At 46.5% G+C, this 21,681-nt stretch overlaps 1 long non-coding RNA gene across 5 annotated transcripts in view; it reads right to left on the reverse strand.

The window, feature by feature from the left end:
- The window catches only part of LOC147576555 (uncharacterized), a 61,494-nt gene extending 43,318 nt beyond the window's left edge, over positions 1–18,176 (reverse strand). For 3 of the 5 annotated variants that reach the window (XR_015240913.1, XR_015240912.1, XR_015240909.1), the window contains exons 1-3: positions 18,004–18,176; positions 16,294–16,465; positions 14,726–14,842 (exon numbers count right to left, since the gene is read on the reverse strand). This is a non-coding gene — a long non-coding RNA (uncharacterized LOC147576555). Of the gene's footprint in view, positions 1–8,341; positions 8,479–14,725; positions 14,843–16,293; positions 16,466–18,003 lie in introns of all 5 variants that reach the window. The other 2 variants (XR_015240911.1, XR_015240910.1) reach the window with 2 other exon arrangements.
- Between the last annotated feature and the right edge of the window lie 3,505 nt (positions 18,177–21,681).

The following is a 21,681-nucleotide window of genomic DNA, read 5'->3' on the forward strand; positions in this document are numbered from 1 at the left end:
AAGATCATGACCTGAGCCTAAGTCGTATGCTTAACTGACTAAGCCACCCAGGTGTCCCTGAGGAATCTGTATTTCTAACCTCACCTGGCAGTCACAGGGCAGCACCGACTCCTTCCCCTGGGCAGAGCAATGTCAAAAAAAAGTCAGCCGAAGCAGAAAATGTAAACAAGATTCAGAGTATCAGACATAATAACAAAAATGTCCAGTTTCAATAGAAAATAACTGTTCACACCAAGAACCAAGAAAATTTCAACTTGAATGTAACAGAGACAATCTATAGAGACCAATCTCAAAATGACAGAAACGTTATCATCATCCAATAAGGATTTTCAAGCAGGTATCATACAAATGCTTCAACGTGCAATTATGGACATGCTTGAAATAATTGAAAAAAAAAATAGAAAGCTTCATCAAAGAAATAGAACATTTGGTGAATAGAAGATATAAAAGACAACCAAATGGAATTTTAGAACTGAAAAATACAATAACTGAAATAAAAAACTCACTGGGTGGGCTCAACAGTAGAATGGAGGGAGGAAAGAAAAAAAATCAATGAACTTGAAAGTAGATTGATAGAAATAACCCAGTGTGAACAATGGAGAGAAAACAGGCTGGAATGAAAAACTCAACAGAGCCTCGGGGGCCTGTGGAACAACATCTAACATTCACATCATCAGAGTTCCAGAAGGAGAGGTGAAAGAGGGCAGGGCTGGAAAAGCATTCAAAGAAACTAAAGGCTGAAACTTCCCAAATTTGGCAAAAGACATAAGCCTCAGTTTCTTTTTTTTTTTTTTTTAATTTTTTTTTTCAACGTTTATTTTTATTTTTGGGACAAAGAGAGACAGAGCATGAACAGGGGAGGGGCAGAGAGAGAGGGAGACACAGAATCGGAAACAGGCTCCAGGCTCCGAGCCATCAGCCCAGAGCCCGACGCGGGGCTCGAACTCACGGACCGCGAGATCGTGACCTGGCTGAAGTCGGACGCTTAACCGACTGCGCCACCCAGGCGCCCCTTAATGTTTATTTTTGAGACACAGAGAGAGAGAGACAGAGCATGAGCAGGGGAGGGGCAGAGAGAGAGGGAGACACAGAATCGGAAACAGGCTCCAGGCTCTGAGCCATCAGCCCAGAGCCCGACGCGGGGCTCGAACTCACAGACCGCGAGATCGTGACCTGGCTGAAGTCGGACGCTTAACCGACTGCGCCACCCAGGCGCCCCCATAAGCCTCAGTTTCAAGGAGCTGAGCGGCAAGCCCCAAACAGGATAAGTGAAAAAAAAAAAAAAAAAATCCATTCCAGGACACATCATGGTCAAACTTGTGAAAACGAAAGGCAAATGAAAATGTCTTTAAAGCAGCTGGAGAGAAACAACACCTTATCTATAAAGGAAAAACAATTAAATCATTGTGTATTTCTCATTAGAAACTGTGGGAGCGGGAAGGGAGTAGTACAACATTATTCAAATGCTGAGGAAAACAAAGCAAAACAAAACAGCACAACACACACACACACACACACACACACACACACACACACACACACAAAACAAGCAAATAAATAAAGCAAACCCTGTCAGCTCAGAATCCGGCAGAAATATCCTTCAGAACAACAAATAAGAAATCAAGACATTCTCAGACAAGGTTAAATGAGACAGATCGTCAGAGTGGATTTGAAAACACGGTCTCTCACTTCCAACATAACGATACGGGCAGGTTGAAAGTTAAAAGGATGGGAGAAGATACGTCATGCCAACTTTGATCGAGAGGAAGCAGCTGGCTATATTAATATTTGATAAAGTAAATTTCAGAGCAAAGCAAATGATCAGAGACAGAGAAGGACATTACATAATGATTTTAAACCTTCAGTCCACAAGAATCCTGACCAAACAGCGGAGCTGCAAAATATGGAAAGCAATGTTATCACTAGACCTTGAAAGGGAAACTAGACAAATCCACAATTATAGGTAGAGGCTTCAACATCCCCTCTCAATAACTGATAGAACAACTAGACAGCACTCAACAAGAGCACAGAACTCAACACCACCATCAACCAACAGAATCCAATCGACATTTAGAGAACACTTCGGCCAGCAACAGCAGAATAAATACTCAAGCATCCACGGACCATGTATGAAGATAAACTATATCCTGGGCCATTCAGCAAACCTCCACAAATTTACAGGACTTGGGGGTAGCTCACAAATCTCCTGGGTGGTCGGAGAGTCAGACACGGAAGCTCTGCCACCAAGAACAATTAAGAATCAAGCATTACCACAGGCCTGCTTCCTGCAAAGATGTCCCCGCCACCACCACCTGCCTGGACCACATGCTGCCTCCGCCAGGACCCCAACCATTGCTGGCCCTGAAAATGGATCCTTTGCGATGCCACCTTCCTGAAGATCAAAGTCCGTTTCGGGGGAGTGGGGGAAGGGAGGTGGTGTCTCATCGAAGGAGCCTAAGTCACGACTCTCTACTCCATGCACAGGGGTGCTGAGAAGGCAGACGCCTAGCTCCTCCATTGGGGAATCAAGAGTCAGAATGCAGAGACAAACTTAAGAAAATATCCTAGAGAGTCAGGTGCCACCCACATGGGAAATGCCCACTCACTAGCGAATGAAAGCCCCTGCCCCCCTCCCCAGGCCTGCATCAGTCACTGCACTCCACCCTCCACTCCTGGCCCAGGGTCCAGGCTCCTAAGCATTTGCAGTAGGAAGGTCCAGCTCCCCTGCAGAACTCAGGGGCTTTTCCAGCTTCCTCTGCATACCTTTCCCAGACCCGGACTCCCTTCTGACACATGAGAACTCTTAGGTGGAATAAGTCACCAGTTAAAACGAACTCATTGCATGCTCCACATTATCTCTCCTTCCAATCTTGCTTGAGTGAATTCTTATCTTCAGGTCGGGTTGTTTTTCATTAGAAATGAATCAATTTCAGGCACAGGACCAGCTATCTGTCAGGAGGAGCAAGTAAGGGTGGAACACGTGCATGCACACGCATACTGGCATATGACAGAGCTGTTGCTGTCAAGCCGAGAAAGACAAGTGACACATTTACATTCTGCCCCAGACAAACGCTACAAGGTCTCCCTGGTCCCAGATTGAAGAAACCACAGGCACACCGTGTGGGCAGGGAGAAAAGAGCCACTGGAACAGCTCCTCTTGTCACTCAAATAGTCCAGGTTCTCACCCATCCATGCAACGTTTTGGACTTCCGGACGAAGGGAGGATGGGTAAGGAGAGAAATGGAAAGTAGTACAGACGGTGGTTAAGAGCTTTGGTGTCAGACTGACCTGGGCTCAAATCCCAGCTCGGCCACTGCTTACCGTGTGGCCTTGAGCAAATTAATCCCTCTGCACTCAGGTTGTTCAACCATAAAAACAAGATAACCAAGGCCTTCCCCTCAAAAATGTGAACAGAATTAAGTGAGATGCTGCTTGTGGAATGTTTGGCACATAGTATGTGCTCAATAAATCACTGCTGCTCATTTCATTATTAAGGCAAAGTTTAGGGTTTTTTTATCTTTTGTTTTTTTAAGTACAGAATACAAAGGACAGAATGCAAGGACAGAATGCTACGGTATTCACACCCTCTTGAAAGCCAGGGGACTGAATTAAAACTTGCTGGGGAAAACCAGAATCTCCCTTCCCTGAAACATAAGCCCCAGGTGCATGGGTGTAGATACGACACGGCACCCAGCCCCAGGCTGGGATGCTGTGCCCACTGTGGCCAGGTTCCACAGGACCAGAGCTGGGCTGGTGGCCCCAGGTGGTCAGAGACTCACGAGGGTTCTCCAGCCATCTACGACAGGGTTTGGGTCCAGCTCCTGGATCTGAGATCTGGGGACACAGAGGCAGCCTGCGGAGGACAGTGTGGCCAGAGGACAAGGCAAGAGGCCACAGGAGCCTGACCTCCTGCAAAGGGAGCCTCCGCCTCATTAAAGGAGGGCCTGAGAGCCCAGCTGAGTGAGTATGTCGGGCCAAGTTAAACAAAGACCAATCCGAGGAAACCTACAGGCGGAAAGAGTAAGCACCCTCTCAACATCAGTGAAACTCCACATACCAGGAACAACCCCTTCCTCAAGACGAAGTGACAGGAGAGTCATTCCCCAGGGAACGTTCCCCCATGGAACACCTCTTGTGTCAGCTGCCAACCGGAAGCCAGGTCAGGAGGCACAAAGACCACATCTGCTTCCAGCAAGTTCTGCCAAGTAGCTTCTGGGTCCGACCACTACTTGGGTTCAAATCCCAGGTCCACGGTGACTAGCTGTGTGACCTTAGGCAAGTTGCTGGACTGATCTGTGCCAGTTTCCCATCTGCAGAAACAGGAAGAGTGATAATCCCAACTGTACAGGAGTGTTGTGCGGATTAAACTGAGGTAAGGTCTGTTGAGTTCTTGCAACTGTGTCTGGAACACATGGAGTGCTTGGGACACAGTGCTCAATGTGATAATTATTGCTATTATTATTATTATTATTATTATTAATTTTAGTATCACTGCCACTCTCCTCCCGACGTGGCTGCCAAGCAAACAGCCTAGGAAACCACCCTCTCTAATTGTTCAGGACCTAGGAAATGGAGACGAGATCCCTACAAAGTGAGAGAGTAAACTGAAGACACGGAGAAGACCTCATTTCTCAAGGTCAACGGGATACATTCAGCAAAAGCAAAGCAGCAGGTGCATCTCAGGCCAGACAGACTCTGGTTCAAAGTCAGGCTTCAACACTGACTCTGTGACATTGGGCGTGTTGCTTAACTTCCCTGAGCTTCTGAACCCTCCCTCCAACCCCAAATTAGTGATAAAAATCCCTACCACCTCCCTTGCAGATTTATTCCTGCGCGTTAAATAATGTACAAGTGTCCCCAAAAAGGGTTCGCGTGCTGCCTAGCACCTAGTCGGTCCCAGCAGAAACTGGCTCCTTTTCCTCTGTTCCCAGGATGAAACTCTGCAGCGTCTGGCTTAAGTATCATGGCTCTGAATACATCCTCCAAAGTTATAAGAAAATTCTTCCCCACTCCCCACACCTTCTCTCCTCCTGTCTGAATCCAAAGCAACATCCAGAAAATAGTAATAGCTAATCCACTCTTGCCCTCTTATTGTGGGAGGCCCAAGTTCAAAGTCCATCTCCTTTGATGACTGTGCAACATTGGACACGTTTCTTCCATTCCCTGGGCTTCAGTATCCTCATTTATAATTGAGGGATGACAAGCCACAACAGCTCGTTTGCTGCTTTAGTTCTTTGGGTTCAATTTTGCATTATATATCAAAGGGCCTTAATTTAGGACATGGCAGATAACCGTAGGTGCCCCACATTTTGCACATATTATGTCATTTAATCCTCACGATAATCCTATTCCCCCATGTTTCGGCCTGAAACTCAGGCTCAGAGAGGTCACGCCAGTAACCCAAAGTCACACAGCTGCCCTTCCAGGCTTAAACGGTGATTGCCAGACTGATGCTTTTGGGGGTCCCACCGAGAAAAGGGCTTGGTTGCCCTTGTGGGGAGCAACTCCAGGGCTCCCCAGTGCGAGCTCGGAGACCTGCCCGCAGTGTCAGAGCAGTCTGTGGCTCTCAGCCCCACCCCCTACACAATGTGGGGCCCCTGTTTCTCCAAACGGCAGTGCTCACGGTTCATTTCCAGAGGCCGGGCGCACGGGGACGGGTTTCACAAGGACGTTGCTGGCAGGCCCTTGGTCTCTGTTACTAGAGATTTAGTTGCGAGTGAAAGAGGTCCATTGTGCGTCCTCTGAATGAATACCCCATTTAGACAAAGAATTCAACTGGTTTTTCACAGAGAAAGAAGACAGCCCTGGTGAAAAGAGAGAACAATGTAAATCATTCACCAGAGTTCTACTTAAACATCAAAGCTGGGTGGCCAGCCAGGTTAAGGGCCACAGCACAGATCAGGCCGAGGCCACACCGGTGTGCAAGACTCTTCCTTGGCTGAGGAGTGGGGTACAGGAGGTCTCAGCCCAGGCCCTTCATGGGCCACCTTGGCCAACTCAACTCCTGGCCCCTCAGGGATAAATTAAGGCAACTTGACTGAGTCAAGAGTCTGCCATTGGGGTTCCGTGGAAATACTTGGGTGCGCTAGATTATCTACACTCAGCTGGTTCTCAGCTGTAGCTACACATTGAAATCATCTGCAGAGGTTTCTTCGTTTTATTTATTTTTTAATCTTTATTTATTTTTGAGAGAGAGAGAGAGAGAGAGAGAGAGAGAGAGAGAGACAGTGAGAGCAGGGGAGGAACAGAAAGACAGGGAGACACAGAATCCAAAGCAGGCTCCAGGCTCTGAGCTGTCAGCATCGAGCCCGACGCAGGACTCGAACTCATGAGCCGTGAGATCTGAGTCAAAGTCAGACGCTTAACCGACTGAGCCACCCAGGGACCCCCAAGTCTGCAGAGTTTTTAAAGCTACTTCCACTTGGTCGCATTGCCAAGGATTTTTGAGTTCTCTGGTATGAGGCACGTCCTAGGCATGGGGGAATTTTTCAATAGTCCCCATATGATGCTAAGGTCCAGCCAAGATTGAGAACCAGTTAGCCCCAGGGGCAGAAACTGTTTTGGCCACAGCTCTATCCAGAGCTGAGCACAGGGACTGCCATATACTTGGTACCTAAGTAATATATGTGGGATGAATGTGCGTATGCTGCCCTAAGACATTAGAGAGAAGCCACCCAGCCCCAGCCTCAATGACGAGACCTCTGTTGATCACTCTATCATCTCTTGGGATTTGGAACAGGTTTCATTTTGCTCTAAAGGTTGTCATCTTGAAAACTTAACAAAATACACACACACACACACACACACACACACCACTGGATCATCAAATCTCTGAGATTCAGCTCCAAAGCACACTGATTTCAAGATCACAAATCCCTTCTTGCCCTTTGAGAGCAATAATGCTTTTTGTTTAAGTTATCAGGGCAGCCAAGGCCTGGGAAGGGCCCCACTGAAAGCTGCTGTGCGTCCTACCTGCTCAAGCCAAGGACTTGGCTCACATGGGCAGCCCCTCCTGGTCTCTCCTGCCGAACCCTTCCTCAGCCCCACCCCCAGCCATCGACGACCTCGCCATTCCATTCTTGTTCTTCTAACACTTCACGCTTCTTCCCTGAGTGAACTCAACCACTCCCAAAGTTCTAACTCTCATTTATAAGTTCACAACTTGGGATCCGTATCTCTGGCCCTGCCCTTCCTAGCTGAGCTCCAGACCCGACTGCCTACTGGGTATCTCCGCCTCAACTTCCCTTAGGCACCTCAAATTCAGCCTGTCCCAGAAATGAACTCATTACCTCCCCCACCCAAACCTGCTCTTCCTCCTGCCTTCTCTATCTTGATGAACAGCATCATATCCACCCGGTTGCCCAAACCAGGAAACTCTGGAATCATCTTTGTCCTCTCCCGTGCCTCCCACCCCACCCTGGGTGTTTTTTCTCTGAAACAGCCACTGACTCTGTCCTTCTCCTCTCCTTCCAACTCTCTAACCTCCACAGCACTTCCCAGAGTAGCTTTCTAAAACCCAGATCCAAAGACGCCGGTTGACATTAGTTCCGGGTCGTGAGCGAGGCAGACGGATTGGGAGCCCACACAGGGCTCAAGCTGCTTCTCCTTCTCCCCGCAGCTGTGCTCTGTCCCCTCCCTCTCACCTTGCACGCTGCCTGACCTGAGACACTGCTTAGTAATAACATATTTGCCACGTAGTGTTCCTCTCGTGTATGCGAGGTCCCGACCCAGGGCCCAAACGTGTGATCTTTCCCCCTCCTTCCCTTGCTCTTAGACTCAAATGCCCTGCGCCTCCCTACATTCTTCAAGGCTCAGAGAGCACTGGCTTTCAAAGCTTTGCCTCACCCCTTACGAGGCAGGCTTGATGAAGGGGCTACCCGAATAGCAAATAGCAAAATAGATTTCTTATATGCCAAGCATTTTTCTAAGCGCCTTACCTATTTTAACAAGTTTAATTCTCACAACAGCTCAGTGACACGGGGGCTATAATTATCCACATTTTACAAAGGAGTAAACCGAGGTATGGAGAGGTGAAGCCCAGACACCCAGACCTGAACTCATTCAGACGATGCTCATAATCACTGCCTCCTGAGAACTTATATCTGGATGCGTGCTCCTGTAAGAACATGCTTACTGCATGTTTTAGCTGAGGATGCTTTCCTTCAAACAAAATCCTACACCCAGCCTGTTGCATAGAAAATAGGAGGCTGATGATGACAAGAGAGGGAGGGAAGCTCCTGTACTCCCCCATCTCAGCATCAATATTCAAAAGAATGCCAACAAGCCCCCAGGGCTCCATATGAGTTCAACAAGCCAGGTCCTAAAGACTTCTTTTAATTACCATTCTGTTGTGTATCGGCGAAAGTCGTTACGAGATTGCAGAACCGTCTCCAGACCCACAACATAGTTTCCGTCTTAAAATGTCCAAGTAGCATCCTAATGACTGAACAGTCCCATGCCGTTTCCCGGTGACTGAAACTTATTCCACGAAAAATTCAATCGGTTTTAGAGCTTTGTTTTCTTAAGCAGACTCTTCAAAGTATAATTTAAACCTTCAGTAACTCAGGCCATCCCTTTTGAATGTCGGTTGTTGGGCTGTGTAGGAATATTCTGTGCGGCTTAAAGCTGTTTCCCTGTGCTCAGGTGCCCAGTTGTGTGTTTTGTACTCTTTCTGTGCCTGTCACTATCAGAGGATCAGGTGTTTCAGGATCCTTGTCTCTAACACCTTACCTCCATCCCTTCTAGTCTGTTCTTTCTAACAGCTATGGACTTTCTAAAAATCAAAATTATTATAATTGTGCCCAAAGTAGGCACATATATCTGGAAAGAAACAGGAACAGAGAAGTGTTCCTCTTAGTAAAATGAATCTCCTTTAGTACAATGACTTTGCGACTTTTCTAGTGAGTTCTTAGGATGTCTTTTCCCATCCTCTTCATTCATTCGTATAACATTTACTAAACACATATTAGATTCCAAAAAAAAAGAAAAAAAGAAAGAAAGAAAGAAAAGAAGAAGGCTGGGTGCTGAGGATAAAAAAGATAGATAAAGCAAAGTTCCTGCCTTCAAGGACTTGCCAGTTTAAAAAGAGAGACAAGTAAACAGAAATAATGGTACTGCCATGGTGTAAGCCCTGTGACAACAGTCTCTAAAAAGCACAACCGAAAAACCACTTAACTCTACCTTGGGGAGTGGCAGCAACCAGGGAAGTCTTCCTGGAGGAGGTGGCGTGTGAGCCAATTCCTGAAGCATCTACTCATAAGAGGTCAATCTGTCCCACCACTACCAAAGACAAAAAAAGATAGATTGGGGAAAGGGCATGCTGGCCAGATACAGAGACAAGGAAAAATGAGAAAGTCTAGTGAGTCTTGGAACTCCAAATAGTTTTTTTTTTTTTTTAATGTTTGTTTATTTTTGAGACAGAGAGAGACAGAGCACGAATGGGGGAGGGTCAGAGAGAGGGAGACACAGAATCTGAAACAGGCTCCAGGCTCCAAGCTGTCAGCACAGAGCCCGACGCGGGGCTCGAACTCACGGACTGGGAGATCGTGACCTGAGCCGAAGTCAGCTGCTTAACCGACTGAGCCACCCAGGCGCCCCAGAACTCCAAATAGTTTAATCAAGCTGAAGAATGTGCGTGTTTGCAGGAAGGAATGGGAACGGCAAGAGGCTGCATGAAAAAAGAAAGCTCAGCGAGTAGGTTACTCACACACTTTAATGCTCGAAGGAAAGAGAATGCAAACTTTCCAGGGCAGATTAATCATAGCACACCCATATGTACGCCATGAGCCAAGTCAACTTGCTGCAGTGAAAAGGGAAATACTAACGAAGGAGGCTCAAGTCCCATTGGCCAGACGCTGCTGTAGTATTTCACACGTACAGTCTCACTGAACCGTCCCGACGACCCTTTGAGATGGGAAGGACTATCACATTTTTAAATGAGGAAATTGAGTCAAGCAGAGGTTAAGGAACTTCCCAAGGACCCAGTTTGACGACAGGGTGGGGGCCTTAGCGTTTTGGTTTTCTTGGAGTTGAAGCAGGTGAGGGGATGAGGCCCCCCAAGGATGGAGAAGGAGAGAGAGAACAGAGAAAGAGCAACAGCTTAAGAAAGTGAGGGAGGAGGAGAGAGGGGTACAAGGGAGGACACGGAGGAGGAAGCGGTCGTGGCCGTCGTTTCCAGTGGGAGAACCTCAGAGCTAAGCTCTAGGGCTGGAGGCCCTCTGGCCTAAGCCAAGAGAGGGCGGACAGAGCCTGGATCCCATGCACGGGCCCCCAGGTCCCTGCCACACAAGTGAGGCCAGAGCAGTGGGCCTTGGATCCACACAAGGACAAGCCTTCCACCTCCACAACCCAGGGGATCTAACAACTCAGCAGGGAGAGTTCTAGAGAGCAGCCAGTGTGGATCCTTCACTTTACAGTAAATGAAACAGAGGGGCTACGTGATTTGTCCACAGGCACCCAATGCAGAGTGTGTGATTTTTTCTTTTTTTTTTTTTGTCTTTGCCTACAATCACCCATCCGGTAAGGGAAGAGGCGGGACTAAAACCCAGGTGTCCCAGAATCCAAAACTTTGTCACTGTCCTTCCTACACAGTCAACTGCTGAGCCAAATTCTAGAGACTTAGAAGACTACGAGGCTCACCTGGAAAAAAGGGTTAGGGCCTCAGCCGCAGGAGCCAGGTGGGTGGGAAGGCACTGCTTGCATAGGGAATCTTGCCAGGCTCCCGAGGAACACGCATTTGCCTGTGGGTTATGGGCATGAAATACAGGAGGCACCCCCATGTTCTTTCTCACTCTTTTCTTGAACAATCTGGTCTGGCACTGACTGAACAAAATGAAGAGAGACTTCTGGGGGAAAAAGTAGAGAAAGCCTGGAAGCCAGAGAACTTTTGTACAGATATTTCATAATATCTGGTCAACAGATGAATAGCTCCCGGGATGTCCTGAAAACGTTCTGTATGCTGCACTCTACACAATAGTCACTCTGATGATATTCAGAAGCATCTTCTCGTATTGCCTTGCTGGCTGTTAAAATTTGACACTGTCCCCTCCTATCACCTCACTCCCTGTCTCCTATTCCTGGGACCCTCTGGACTGTCCCATGAGCCAGCAACTAAAGGTTCCTGTGCCAGCAAGGGGGCCTCCAGACTCTCCAATAAGTTCTTATTGGTCAGAGCGTGTGCAATATTATTCGTTAAATATTTTTTCTAATGTTTATTTCTTTATTTTTGAAAGAGAGCATAAGCCGGGGAGGCGCAGAGAGAGAAGGAAACACAGAATCAGAAGCAGGCTCCAGACTCCAAGCTGTCAGCACAGAGCCCGACTCAGGGCTCAAACCTGTGAGACATGAGATCATAACCTGAGCGGAAGTCAGACACTTGACCGACCGAGCCGCTCAAGTGCCCCTATTTGTTAAATATTTTGAATATCACCCTTGCTTACAAAAAACTCTGCAATGCAGTTTGACTAAGTTATGGAAAATTAATAGTGTACTATATGGCATTGCCATCAACCCAGCACAGTATCTATCGAGAACCCACTAAGGGTCAAGCCCTGTTCTAAGCACCAGAAAAAAACCATCAGAGACTAACACCTGACATGGGTCTGTGCAGCGTTCATGAAGCTTCACGTCTAGTGGGGAAAGTTCTGAACTCAATTCCGTGCGATCATTAAACAAGATGCTATGTGATTTAGTGGTTCTCAATGGGAGGTGGCACAGGCCCCCTACGGGGCTTTTGGAAATGGGGGGAGACATTTTCAGTTGTAACAACTGGAGGCCGTTACTGACTTTTAGTGGGAATGCAATGGACACTCCAGCAAAAAAGAATAGTCATTCTACCTAAAACGCCAACAGCATTCAGATTTGATAGAAAATTGTAAGCAATCAACATTGAACGACCATCAGACCAATGGTCAGCACATTGAACCACAGCCTGCCAGAGTTCTCTGTTGTTATTGTTGCCGCTATTGTTGTTGTTTTATGCTGAACGTGGGGCTCAAACCCATGACCCCAGGATCAAGAGTTGTATGCTCTACTGACTGAGCCAGCCAGGTACCCCAGCCTGCCAGAGTTTTATAGGATACTTGCCATTAAATATTTGGGCAGAATCTAAGGGGCAGAAAGAATTCAAGGGGGGAAGTTCTGTTCACAGAATCCTACTCTATGGTCAAAGTATTACATATAACAAATGCACCTCCATCTAAAGTCAGGCAAAGGGTGCTGAATTCTAAACATAATACATGCTAAATATATATACATATTTACTGAACACTATACTACAATAGCCAAAGACTAGATTACGAACATTGAACTTTACCCCAGTACATGTAGAGTTAAGTCCTTTGCCTGCTCCTTTTTTTTTTTTTTTTAAGTGCAATGTGCCTCCTAATCCTTGTGGTTTCATTCCTTACCAGCCAGAAAGCATTGTCTGAACCCACACACTTTTCTCTGAAGCCTCCTTTACGGTTCCTCTGTTTCAGAAACAGCAGAAACAGGAGTATTATTTTCACCCTCGGCTTTCTCTTAAAGTAAGTAAAGACTTCTTGCCCCTGACCACAGGGCTGGGAGCTGGCAAAGCAAATTCTAGGGAAGAAAAATAAACAGTCTAGAATGCTAACCCATCGTTCGGCCAAAACTGCAAAATATGTTCCTGGCCTCACTCCCGATTCCCACAACGCCACTATGGGAGCTGTGGCTTATATATGGTAGACGAGGAGCAGCCAGGCAGTGAACAGCTGCTGAGCGGATGAACACATGCAACGGGTCACACACAGCAAGGTCTAGACACTACCTCAAGTCACCGAGAAGTCAATTCCACGCGAGGCCCAGAGGCTGGAACCTAAAACTCTGCCCTGTCTTCTATTCGATATTCAATAGATTTTCATTGATGACGTTATAGGAGCCATGCCACTGCTGAGTTCTTATGTGCCCAGCACTCTATGAAACTTAGCTGTCCCTGGATACTTTATTTACTCTTCATGACAATGCTGAGGAGTAGAACTCAACGTGATCCCCATTGTCCAGATAAGAAAAGTGAGGTAATGAGAAGCGAGCTACCAAGGGACAGAGCAGGTCTCTGGGCTCCAGGGTTTAGCCACCCAGCTCTCCAGAAGGGAGGGAGGTGAGATCCTGACTTCCCATCGGCTGGAGCCCGTGGGGTTACAACACAGCCCGCTGGACAGTTTTAGACGCCGTCCGGGAAAGAGGGGAGTTGAAGAAGCTGTTCTGAATCCTGGATCGTCACCACCGAAGCACTGTACCAGACATTGTGCCAAAAACTTCATTAACGACGCCCGTATAACGAGTCCCGGAAGCTCTAAGGCTGCAGAAGCTAGACAGGCCTGAGTGAAAAAGGAGGGCCCGGGATGGATTCCCAGATAAGGTGGCATCTGAGAGTCTTGAGGTTAGATGGAGATTTAGCGAGAGAGGAGTGGCACGTAGGGAAAAACACATCACCACCTCCTGCTAAAAGAAAGGACGGTGAACTGCCTCAGAGGAAGAATGTGACCCTTCTGGAAACTCATTCCTGCCGTGAAGAGCCAGGGGCCAGGGCTAACCTTACTAGGAGTAATCAGCGCAGCCCAGAACCACGGCTCTGGAGGAATTCTTTAGAAGACACTCCCAGGGTGATAGGAGAGAGCTCGGGGCTGGCCTCCGTGATGACAGGAGCTCTGCAGGTGCCAAGGACCCAAGGGGCAAGAGTGGGTGTGCACAGGCGCTCCATCAAAAGAGGCTACTCCTATGCCCCTTTGCACTTACGGGATTATACAACAGAAGCATGTACATCTCTCCAGGGGTTCAGCTTTCACGGGATCCTTTAATCGCTCCAAATTGGCACTCAGTCCCGATTTACTCATTCATGTGTATTTTAGAGTTTCTCACACGGCTCCCCTGAGAGTCCCAGGCAAACCCAGGGTTCTGTTCAAGATGAATCATTCAGAATCTCCAAGGGGTTCGCCTGGGTCTCCGCAGGACATGCTGAGAACAGGTGTAGGTTATCTTTGAGTCAGGGTAGCCTGGGAAACTGCAGGGGTCACGGAGGGAAGAGGGCGGAAATACCTGACGAGGGTGCCCAGATCATCAAAGGGCCGGAATTTGGGATGTGCTCATTAATAGTAATTGATGGATATGGCTCCTCGAGGATATTCTTAGGGAAGTAGGAACAGCAATATCCTTGTTTTTTTATAGTGCTAAATAGTTTTCAAAAGCTAGGTTTATAGACTCTGTGTTGCCAAGGATATTGGCATGAATTCATATTCATCATGAATCGTCTTTTTTTAAAAAGATTTTTTTGATGTTTGTTTTTGGGGGGGGGGAGGGGCAGAGAGAGACACAGAATCCGAAGCAGGCTCCAGGCTCCAAGCTGTCAGCACAGAGCCCGACTTGGGGCTCAAACTCACAAACCGCGAGTTCATGACCTGAGCCAAAGTCAGACGCTTAACCGACCGAGCCACCCAGGCACCCCTCATCTGATGCAGGTGACACAAACCCAACTTGAAGTAGTTAAAAAAAAAAAAAAAAGGGAAGGGGATTATTGGCTTTTCTAACTGAAAACTCTAAGGGGACTTCAGGTATATCCGGATCATGCAGCTCAGACAATCATCAAGATTTGGTCTCTCCGTGTCAGCTCTGCTTCCCTACATATGGGTCTCACTCTTGAGCAGTTTGCTACCACATGAGGGACCCTCAGCAACTCCAGGCTTACACATTCATAAGAAAGGGAAATTACTTTCCAAGAGCTCCAAGAAAGATCCTGAGATCAAGTCTCTTCACAGCATGATTTCCAAAAGTAGACGTTTCAAAAAGTCACATAGTGTCACTTCCTCTGGCCATGGTTCCACCCAGACTGGAAGGGAGAGAAAGAGACCCCATGCCTCAATGGGAGAAATGTCAATGTTACCATAAGAAGACCACGTGGGCTGGGATGTGCTGTCCAGCCATCTCTGGAAAGTACGGTCTGTAGGTGGCTAGTGTGCACATTCAGGTTTGAGAAGCCCTGCTCTACACTAATTTTAGGCTCACTTAATTATTTGATATTTTGCTTTCCAAAGCTCCTACTATGTACAACGGCCAAAGAGTCAATACATTATTTCTACTGTACACATAGCAAGCAGGAAAACATAGGATGTTTTCTAAGTGATGTCCTCTTTTCCCTCATCTGTTCACCCAGTAAGTAGCCACAGAATGTCTGTCACGGGCAAGGCCGTCCCCGAGGGCAGCAACAGAGTGGTAAATAAGACGACACGGCCCCAGTTTTGTGAAGCCCAATCCAGCAGGGAAAAAGTTTCCATAAAACAACCGCAGTTATAAAGAGCGTAATGACAAAGGAAGCACACATGCTCTGGAAACCCAAAACAAGGAGTGTTCACGTAGTCTAGGGGTGCAGAGAGGGCCTGAAGGAGGTGTGGCAGTTAGTTGGCCAACTGTCACTTTCTCTTTAAAATTTGCAACAACAGCCCCTACCCACATAGACACAACTTCCTCTTTCCCAGCTTTATTTTTCTCTGCAGATCTTTTCTTCATCTGATACAATATATACGTACTGATTTTTCTTAATCGTCAGTCTCCCCCAGCTACGACACAAGCTCCATCGTCTTGTTCACTGTGGGAGCCCCAGTACCTGTACAAATGCCTACCTAACACATAATTATCACTCAATAAATACTTGCTGGATGAGTGCACAGTGTTCTAGGCAGGGGGACTAGCATGTGCAAAGGGCCCGAGGGGTAAAAAAAAGTGCAGAGCATTCTGGGAACTAATAGGGGAAGTCCAACAGAGCTGGAACATGGAGAGAGAAGAGAAACAGAGTTCGCTACCAATACCCATTAAGGAATCCACCAGCTGCTTAATGAGGGCCTACACTGTGCTGGGCACTATTCTAGCCATAAACAATGTATCTAGTTTGAGTAGACAATAAAAGGGCAGAACCCACTGATTGCCCTCAGTCAGTAACTAGGATTTTTATGAACATGTGGTCAAAACCAGTTTGTAAAGACACTATGGTAGTCATTGCCATAAGCTTACAAATGTTCACTGTGTGTTCCTGTGTCACCTGGCCTATGTCAGCTTTATAGTCTTAATTCTCCCAAGAAGTCTTGGAGCATAGCACTTTCAATGGGTGAAAAGCAGCCATGATGTACCCACCATTCCCTCAACCCTCCTGGCACAAAACTGATACACATAAATGTAACTCTACAATTTAGTACACATTATGTGTTCCCATGTTAACTAGTTACTGAAAAATAAAATTTTGAAAGTGTTCAATTCTATCAGGAACCTTGCATACTAACAACTCACCTTTAGACTAGAGGGCTAAATAGAAATATATATATTAAATTCTTAGCAGAAGACATTCAGAGATGATTGGTCTTTGGACAAACTCGAGTTCTATCTGCATACAAGTATTTGCACACGTGGTTGGGTGACGGGCGACCGTGTAAAATCTGGACCCCAGACCTTCTTGTGATCCCTGTGGATGAGAAAAACAACTAAATCAGCACTGAGGTGCACACATGAGGAGGACTAGAAATTAAGCTTGAGTGGAAATGCCAAGAAGATCTAGCTCCTTGACACCTTAAGAGAAAAGGGATGCCTCTCCACACCCATTCCAATGGTCCTGAAGGTCTCCCAACTCACACTCTTGGAATTCTCCATTCGATGTGAGAAGTAAGGCTTCTGCCTTCTTAAAATCTCTGAAATTCTTTGCAGAACTAGCCTTATTCCCCACAGTGGATTTTGGTCAAAAGAGAAAGAAGCAAATACCTGTCAGTACACAGTGAGGACATTTGAGGGAAAGTCACAGACGGAAGCCAATCTTGATGTGAAATTGCACTGGAGGCCTGTCTTGGCCTCTGTGACCCACTACGCTGTAACAGGCACCACTGTCACCACCATGACCACCTACATCACCCTCTTGAAAGTTCATACCCAGGAGCTGCTTGCCCTGGGGTAAGGCTGGTGCCTGAAGATAATGACGAAGTCAGGACTCTCCTGGATGCATGCAATCAACCCCAACACAAACTAGTGTAAGGGGGAAAAAAAAGTATTTGTTTTCATTACTTTAAGGTCCATGGACCTCTGGATTCAGGAATGCTGGCTCCTGGGCCTCAAACACTGTATCACTGCCTTCAGATCTCTTGCTCTCTCTCTCTCTCTCTCTCTCTCCATCCATCCATCCATCCGGCCAGCCAGCCAGCCAGCCATCAATCCATCCATCTCCATCACTCTCCAACTCTCAGATTTACTTCCATTTGCACATTAGCCTGCTTCCCTCATCCCAAAGATGGCTTCTTCAACACAGTCAGGGAAAATAGCTCCAAGAAGCACCAGGTTCATTGTCCTTACTGTTCCCCACGCCAGAGGATCAGAGATCCTCCCTTTCTCACTATCCATATCTATCCTTAGTGAGAACTCTGATTGGCCCTGTTTGGGTTTGTGCTACCTCCTGGACTCTTCATGAGGCCCAGCAGGCTGGAGACCTCTCACTGGCCTGAGGAAGGACAGAGCCATGATTAGAGCAGGGGAGGGGTGACTTTTCCAAAGGAAGACTGAGTGGCTGTTATCAAAAGACAAGGAATGTAAAAATAACAGGAATCCTCCACATTCCCCAACGGTTACTTGCCCCTGGGCCAGAAGGCAAGAACCTCAGGGCTCAGCTTAAGTCTTCTCTGGGGCCGAGATGTCACTGCAAATGACAGTTCCATGAATCCCTCTTCCTACACCTTCTCAATGCCCACACCCTACCCAGCCTTCAAGCCTTAAGGCAAATGCCATCGCCCCTGTGAGGCGTTGTTCGATCGCCCCCACATCAAGGGTGTTCGTCCTACCCACAATCATCAAGCACTTACTATGTACCAAGAACTGTGCTAAGTCCTTTGCTTATATCTCATCTAATCCTCACATCTCCATGAGATAAGCACTATTACTGCCCCGACTTAGTTTCCTAGGGTTACCATAACACAGTACCACAAACTGGGTGACTTCAACAACAGAAATTTATTATCTTACAGTTCTGGAGGCCAGAAGTCCAAAATCAAGATGTTGAACAGATTAGTTCCTTCTGAGGGCTCAGAGGGAGAATCTGTTGTAACTTCTGGTAGCTCCAGGCATTCCTTGGCTTGTCGGTAACATTCTCTTTTGTCTTCGTATCGCCTTCCTTCTGTATGTGCCTGTGTCTGAGTCCAAACTTACCCTTTTTATAACTACACTGGTCATTTTGGATTAGGACCCAGCCCAATGACGTCACCTTAAGTTGATCATCAACAAAGACCTTATTTCCATATAAGGTCACACTGACAGGTACTGACAGGGGCTAGGACTTCAACCCTTGTGGGGGAACACAATTCAAAAAACAAACACTTTTTTTTTTTTTTTTTACAGGAGAAAACTGAGCCTTAGGGGATTATGTAATTTGCCAGAGTCACACAGCTCATAAGCAGCCTGGATATAAACGCCTGGGATCTTAACAACTTCACTCTGTCTCCATTCTTGTCCTTCTCCAGAAATCCCATCTCTCTGCAGGACACTCAACACTGCTAACCTTGTGACCACTATTCTAAGGATTTGTGTGTAATTTTGCACCACCTTCTAGACTGTAAGCTTCTTAAAAGCAGGGGGTTATCATATTCATTTCTGCTTTCCCAGCCCACCCAGCAAGGGTTCAGTCAATATCTCTCAGATAAATAGAGGCGAACACCAAGGTCAGGGGCAAGAGCAGACCGCTGTTCTTCATAGATTGTTTTATTAATGGACCAGATCAGTCTTATGTTGAGGAGTTAATAAAAATCTTTCCTCGACCCCCTGGCTTACTTCATTCATTCTTTCAACATACATCTAATGGGCCCTTCCTAGGTATAGAGCACAGTGGTAGACATTAAAGAAACAGAAATCAGAGCTCACAAGCCCTTAGAGCCTATAACCTGGTAGACGAGACAGATGAGTCAATAAATCTTTGTAATACAATGTCTCAGAGTAAAGGGTATTGGTATCAGGAATTCTTAGGTAGGTAATGAAGGCAGGCAAATTAGGACTTGCACAACTTCTGTAGTTAGAGAAAAGACCCTATAAAGATAGCCAGGGACCATCTTTAATCTAAGAGAACAACAGCAAACAATCTTCCCCTCTCCTGCTGCAGCAGACAGCTAGACTGAAAGGAGAATGGATGAGAAACTCTACCCTGGAGCATTGTCTAAGCCAATAAGCCATAGAAAAACCTCACTTCAGTTCCAAATCCCAGAAGGTGTGGGTTCAAAGCCAGACTCCGCTACTCATTATCTGTACAGTTAGGCAAACCTCTTTTAACATCCAAGTCTTCAGTGTCTTTGTCTATAAGATGAGACAAAAATAACAAACTGACCCAGTTGTTACGTGAATTAAGTGAAACAAATGTGCAAAGCACATCCTATAGTGGTCAAGACTCCATAAATGTAATGAGAGTGAGTTCTGGAAGTACCACACCTGGGTTTGAATTCCAGCTCTGTTACAGTGCCCCCTTGGGAAGCTACTAGACCTCACTAATCCTCAGTTCCTGCGTCGGTAAAATAGGAAAATCATCACCTACTTCCTATACAATTCATGAGATGGGCATAAAAAGTGCTTAGCATATCTCTGATGTGTAAATTAGGGTAGCTATCCTATGACTCTGGTCTACAGGGTTTCTCTCCCTATTCCCCTCTGTTCTTTTTCTACCTTCTTGCCCAGGACTCCTAAAAATGCTCTTTTTTTTTTTTTTTTTTTTGTAACATACCGAACAAAATTTCCCATTTTGTCCACTTTTAGGTGTGCAGTTCAGCGGCATTAAACATATTCCCAATGGCGTATGACCATCACCACCAACCATCTCCAGACATTTTTCATCTTCCCCAAGTGAAATTCTTATTAATTAAGAACTACTCACCCCACCTCTCTTACCATCCCTGGCAACCATTCTTCTCTCTGTCTCTATAAATGTGACTATTCGAAGGACCCCACACAAGTGGAATCATACAGTATTTGTTGTTTCCTGACTTGATCATTTCACTTAGCGTAATGTCTTCAGGGTTCATCCTAGGTCTCATGGTGGTAGCATAGGTCAAAATTTCAGTCTCTGACCACTTCTTTCTAAGCTCGTTTGTCATTTACACCTCCAATTTAGGTCGCTCTCTTCCCAAATGGAAATATGGAGACATGATAATACCCAAGACCGTGACCGCACACCAAAGAAACACAAAATGGTTTTTTCCTGATTATAAAGGTAATGCAGTCTTCCGTACAGAACGTTCGGTGATAGCTCCAAATTCTTCTGAAGGCCACATGGCCACCCATTGCCCCTTCGGGGAGAGATGTGTTTCATGCAGGAAATGGCTTTGTTAAGCTTTGCATCCCATGGGGTGAGGCAGAGCTGAAGCAACAGACAGCCTCTCACCAACATTTACTCCAAGCAACATCACTGCCTAGCCATAAATCTACATTCACCCATAAATCTAAAATCTACCTTCCTTTCTCTAAATCCAAAGTTGAAAACACCCTTCTGCTCTTCTCACTTGGGTCATAAATCTTTTCTTAATCCTACTCATTAAAAAAAAAAGTATTGTTGTGGGTTTGAGGCGACTCCCTCATGCTAGTAATGTTGACCAGTCCTACACATCCTCCCCAACCCCCAACCCCGCCCAGGCTCTTGCCAGTTGCCCAATCCCTGGCTCAGCTTCAGGAAGCTCACGACAGCCCGGGCAGTGGAGAGGTGCCGACCCTGCCGTGGCCCCAGTTGCTACCATCAAAAAGATCTGCACTGGTTTTGGCAATAGAAACAACCCAAACATTTAACATGAGGATTATCAGTTTAATCATAGCATGTCCATAAGACAGAATAGAGTGCAAGTCATTAAAATCATGCTAAAAGACAATAAGACGCGGAAAAGTGTTTAGAATAATCCCATAGTGTGTGTGTGTGTGTGTGTGTGTGTGTGTGTCCCTTAACCACAGAATTACTTAAGTGTGGAATTACTGGGACCTTTCTTCTTTCTGGATTTGTCTGCATTTTCTACAGAGAGTACTATTATTTTGTATATTGGACTCCTAGGGCCGCCCTAACAAGTTGCCACAAATATGGTGGCTTACAACAACAGAGATCTATTCTCTCCCAGTTCTGGAGACCAGAAGCCTGCAATCAGGCATCAGTGGGGCCGTGCTCCCTCCAAAGGCTCTGGGGGGGGTTCCATCTGGAGGCTCTCCCAGCTTCGGGGGCTGCCAGTGTTCCTTGGCTTGAGACCACAACACCCCTGTCTCCTCCCGTCTCCACATCACCTTCTTCTCTTCTGTGCACCTGTCTCCAGGTGGCCTCTGCCTCTCTCTGATAAAGCGTCAATGTGATCCTTGCACCTAAGACCCACCTGGACAATCCAGAACAGGTTCCTCCTCTCAAGATCCTTAACTTAGTCACGTCTTATTCACTCCCAAACATACAATGTAACAGTCACAGATTCTGGGAACTGGAACATGGACATGTCTTTGCAGGGGCTACCTTTCCACCATTGTACTTCATAATCAACAAGAAGAAGTCTAACGTTTTCCTTTTAGATACTCAATAGTCTCTGTGTTATCTTAGTCCAGTGCCCAGTGCCTGGCTCATGATGGACACAAAGTAAACATTTGTTGAGGGGATGAAGAAACTGCCCAGAGAAGGTACTTTGTTCGGGATAAGAAACTATA

The sequence above is a fragment of the Puma concolor genome, chromosome D1 (assembly GCF_028749965.1).
Source record: "Puma concolor isolate L17-30 chromosome D1, mPumCon1.1.hap2, whole genome shotgun sequence".
Classification (NCBI taxonomy): domain Eukaryota; kingdom Metazoa; phylum Chordata; class Mammalia; order Carnivora; family Felidae; genus Puma; species Puma concolor.